Source organism: Neophocaena asiaeorientalis, unplaced genomic scaffold (assembly GCF_003031525.2).
Source record: "Neophocaena asiaeorientalis asiaeorientalis breed wild unplaced genomic scaffold, Neophocaena_asiaeorientalis_V1.1 scaffold134, whole genome shotgun sequence".
NCBI lineage: Eukaryota > Metazoa > Chordata > Mammalia > Artiodactyla > Phocoenidae > Neophocaena > Neophocaena asiaeorientalis.
The window spans coordinates 21,124,636-21,130,010 of NW_020185339.1; the positions used below are offsets into that span (position 1 = coordinate 21,124,636).

The following is a 5,375-nucleotide window of genomic DNA, read 5'->3' on the forward strand; positions in this document are numbered from 1 at the left end:
ATAACAATATAAGAGTTGTTGACATGGAGATGGTAATTGAAGCCTTTGGAATAAATGGGATGGCTATAGAAGAGTTTGTAAGAGAGAATCAAACAGGAATGTAAAGAAAAGGATACAGAAATTTATAGAAAAGGATATTTAACAGAAGGATAGTGTTTCGAAGAGAGAGAAGTTAGGTAAAATTATGCTGAGAGACCATACAAGATAGTATCTAAAAAAATGTCTTTTTATTCGGTGACAAAGAGAACACTGGTGATTTTAATAAAAGCACTTTGAGTGAGTAATAAGGGTCTAAAATGGAATGGGTTGGAAAGTGAGTGGGAAGTGAAAAAAACAGAGGAAAAGCATTTTAGAATATACCCCTTAAGAAGCTGTTATAAAAGGGAACACAAACTAGGCAGCACCTGGATTACTAGAGGAAATCAAGGGGGCACATTTTTTTTTTTTTTTGGATGGGAGAGATTTAAGCATGTGTAAATTTCATACAAAGGTACCTGTAGAAAGACAAAGTTTCAGATAAAAAGAGAGTGCTCTGGATTGATACTCAAGATTTTAAAAAGAGAATTAGATTCAGGTCATAGGTAACCTAGGAGGGACCACTGTCTTCATTATAGTAGGAGGAAAGGATGTTTTCGTAGAACTGGGACTAATCAAACGGAGTTTTGTTTGTTTCTCACAAACCCATAGTTATTTTTATAGGATAATAAGCATCTTCTGTGAGAAAAATATTCTGTGATACCCAAAATAATGTTATTTAAATACTTAGAATTTTACCAAAACATTTTATTTGGATATTATCAAGGTGGCTTCTGTTTAACTTACCTTTTAGATGACTGCTATTTTCCTTCCAGACAGGTAGGGCAGTTACCTGTTCTCTGAACAGGCCATCCACTCGTGTGTCTTGGTGTCTATTTACTTTGCCAAACCAAATCTTGATTTCCTTTGTGCCAAGCTGAGAGATTTTTGCTAGGGATCCAAAATGGAAGAAAATACAGTCTTGCAGAGATTCCGTAAGAGACAGAAACATAAATAGATGATTATAACCCAGTGTGAAAAATGCTGGCATGAGGGAAGTATTTCACTATAATACCATGTATTATTAAAAATTTGAACTCCTGAAGTATAGAACATGCCTCATTTATCTTTGCAACCTCTTTAGCATAGTAACTATTATGTACATCCAAAGAATTCAGAAATAATTATTGAACTACTGAATAATTGAAAACATTGGTGCAAGCTCTATATTTCTGAATAATGTCATTAATGTAATAAGAGCCTAAAGTTTTTTTGTCACAATTCCATTTTTATTTTGAACTATCAATTATCCCTAGGTAAGGACTACTAGGAAGACTAAATTTGCTAAGAAGGCAATTAATTAGAGTGCTCAAAATCTCAGCAGACCATGTACCTTTACAAAAGACTACACTTTTTATTTTAATCCTAAATACATGGCTCCTATCTACACTGTGCTACTTCTCTGCTTCTCTAAGATAGTAATACATTTTAAAGGCTAATGATAGAGATCAGAGTATTTTAAAATACTAATAATTATTTTGCATTTCAAAATGTACTTAATGTATACCTAATATTAATTTTGAAATACTAATGCACTGTGGTTGTGTACTGAAGCAGTTTATAAGTCCAGAAAAAACTTGATAAAAATTTCATTGCTTGAAGTTCATCTGAAGCTCAAATATATAGAGCATTTACATTTAGAGACTGATAGGAGAAAATACCTTGTATAAAATCCCTATATTTAAATGACCAGTTCAAAGTATTTAGAGAAACAGACTCAATCATTGTTCTTACTCTAAAGGATTGAGGACATTGGATGGATGATAATATTGATTGATTGAGTTCTGATTATACTTCTGATTTCAAGGTGAAAGCTCCTAGAGTGTGGAATTTTCTCTACGTTGAGTTAAGCAAGATACACAGGGTGGAAGATGCTATAGATAGTTAATGAAATGTATAATAAAAATATGGTTGAACATAATCTTCAGAGGTAATTTCACATTTCTGTGGACTTTTATCCCTATACAGTTTGCCTATCCATTTTATTTCTTTTTTGAAACAAGGGCTTAACATGACTTCTCTGCTGGTGATTATCACATGTAAGCACAAATTATAGAGAATCTTTGACTCCAAAATTAACTTTTTAGTTATTTTTTTAAATTTCTTTTGGCCTTATATTTTAGACATTGAGAAACAAGATAGCATGATGGTTGAAGGGAGATTCTGGAAACCAATTGTTTGGGTTCAAATTCCAGCTCTGCCCCTTATTTTATGACTTTCAACAAGTATTTCAACCTCTCTGTGATTTGGCTTCCTTATCTGTAAAATAATGGTAGTAATCTTCTATTTTGGGGTAATTAGAAGAATTAAATAAATTAGAAGAATTAAATAAACACAAGAAGAATTCCAGATCCACAGCTAATGCTCAGCATGCATGAAGTGTATTGTCACTATGGTCTTTGAGCAAATGGTTTTGGACAATTCTAAACACTTTATCTACATTTTCCTGGTTTGATTGTAGCAATTCTAGTACATGGTAACAGACAATCAACACTAGATTCAACTTAGAAATATAAAACAAACACACACAAAAAATAAAATTGATGAAAATATTCTGGTAAACTTTTGCTTAATAATTGATCCAGCAATAGTCTCTTGGGCACACCTGCTACCATAATATGTTTAGAGAATAAAACTATATAAGATCTTTGAATTGCAATTTCTACTATTTCAAGTTACAAATTACTTCATCTCTGACACTTGTCACATTCTATGCGTTATGTCTTATTAGGCCATTATCATAGACTGCCAAGTAGGAAGGAAAAATATTCAATTATTTTTTCTCAAAAGGATTATAGCAAAGTAAATCTTTGCCATTTGCAGAGGAAAATATATATCTCGCTACAGTGCCAGGAGAGCATTCAAACCTGGCCATTCACTCTATGTAATTAGGAATGGATCCTAGAAAAAAAAGTCAAATAATATGAGTTTAAAGAATTTTTAAAAACTTAGTCAAACTTTCACAAGTTTGGTGGTAGATTTTTTTTCTCTTTGGGATGTCAGGAATTACCGTAATAATTTACATTTATTTTTGAAGATTAACACTGGTCCAGGCACAGTGCTAACCACTTTACATTAATTATTTTTTTAATCCTCAGTATAACAATGTTATGTGATACAGTTGTTATCCCTCACTGAATTAACGAAGCACCCAAAGCTCAGAGAAGCTAAGAGATTTGACCAAGATTATCTAACTAATAAGTAGCTAATAAGCAGACAAGGTTAAACTCTCAGTGGTTTGTCTCTAGGACCCATGTTCTTAAACTTTATGCTATGCTGCCTCTTTAAGTATTTATTAACAATAGTCAAACCTCGATTTTTTTCTTTAATATAAAATTATTTTTATTCTAATATTCTGAAAATTCTTGATTTGAGTACAGAGATTTCATGTTCTTCAGATTACGTGATCTGATCCCAGACTAACTGAATTCAAATCCTAGTTTTGCTACTGAACACTTTTTGATCTTTGAGTCAATTTATTTAAAGTTTAGGAGCTTCAGTTTGCTCATCTGTAAAATAAGTGCAATCATCATGCTTCATACAATTCTTGTAAATTTTAAATGAATTAATATATACAAATCATATAGACCAGTGCATGGAAAAAAGAAAAATTCAATTAATATTAGCTATTATTAGTATTAGCAAAAAGCAAGAGCTTGGGCTCAGAATGTTAATATATTAAATAAACTTAGGTTTGGCAGTGAGTAGCAGAAAACTCAAAATGACTGTGGCTTTAAAAAGACAAAAGTTTATTTCTGTTTCATGTAAAAGTTTGGAGATAATCATTTCAGGGCTGATGTACCTTCTGTGTCAGGAACCCGGCTTATTCTGTCTTGTTGTTCTGCTAGCTATGTTGTCTGTTGTTCCATTCAACTCATAGTCAACTTTGGCTTGACCATATCCAGCCACATCCATCTGTGTTCAAGTCAGCAGAGAAAAGGAGAGGCTAAAAAGGAAGAGATAAAAGGTACAAACTAACTCTTAAGTTTCCCAGAAGCTGACACATATAACTTGATCTGACATACTTTTGGTTAGAACTTAACAGCAAGGAAAGCTGAGAAACATAGTCTTTATTATAGGCATGCATGAAGGGACAAGCATTTTGGGGGACCTGTCTAGGTTTTTCTTAAGGAGCTAAAAAAAATGAGAGGGACGGGCGTGAACTTTGTTTCAGTGTTGGCTGGAAATTTGTTTTTCCTAATATATCACTTTTCATAACAATGGATTTATTAGGAAATATTACATGTCTTATTTACCCTCTTTTATATTTTTAATAATATCCTCTGCCCTAGTTACATGTTTTCTCCTATTTTCTCTCTTTTTTTTTTTTTCCGCGGTACACAGGCCTCACTGTTGTGGCTTCTCCCGTTGCGGAGCACAGGCTCCGGACGTGCAGGCTCAGTGGCCATAGCTCACGGGACTAGCCCCCCCGTGGCATGTGGGATTCTCCCGGACTGGGGCACAAACCCGTGTCCCCTGCATCGGCAGGCGGACTCTCAACCACTGCGCCACCAGGGAAGCCCAACGCAGAATCTTTAAAAAAAAAAAAAGTGTCAAACTCAGAAACAGTGAGTGGAATGGTGGCTGCCATTGGCTGGGGGAGGGGATTGGCCTGTTGCCTTCCGCAGAGACTGGGCTGAGCTCCTGACAAAGACACTCCACGGACTTCATTCTTCTCAAAAATCACTCTCATCCCTCAGTTTTGAAAAATATGTTGTAACTGGGAAAACGACAGAGTTAGGGGGAGTGAGTCCAAGTCTGTCCTGTCATTAAGTTAGCAGTGTGGCTCTGGTGGGTCAGATCTGTGGGGCTGGGCCTTTCCGTCCGCAAAAGGCGGTCTCTTGATTGGATTTTGCTGAATGCTCCTTTCATGTCGAATGTGCCAAGATTCTGAGTTATGCTTCTAAAGCTCTCTTCTGAAAAAGTTTTAAAAGTAAAGCAGCAGAACAAAGCTAAACAGTTTTAAAATAATTACTTTTAGAAGGTAACCTTTACGACATTGCAGTTTAGAATAAGTCATCTCACAACTCCAACGTCTGATGGTGCTGCTTCATCCCGGCCAGCAACTCTCTCCTGTGCGTCTGCTACATGCCGGGTGCACAGCGTCCCTCTCCTTTCCCGCCCAGAACACTCAGCGCTTCTTCCAGGTGAATTTCCCGGGGGCTCCCTCCTGGCCTGGCTTCTTCCATTCTCTGACACGGGGATCAGCAGTAAGCAGTTCCGCTTGGGCATCCACTCGACTTTGTCCTCGGTGACAAAGCTGCACAAGGCTCTCGCCGTCGCCAAGCGGATGGCCCCCG

General features: G+C 36.0%; 1 pseudogene; it reads right to left on the minus strand.

The window, feature by feature from the left end:
- Positions 1–5,206: 5,206 nt before the first annotated feature.
- LOC112394364 (28S ribosomal protein S9, mitochondrial-like) overlaps positions 5,207–5,375 on the minus strand; it is a 1,885-nt pseudogene continuing 1,716 nt past the window's right edge.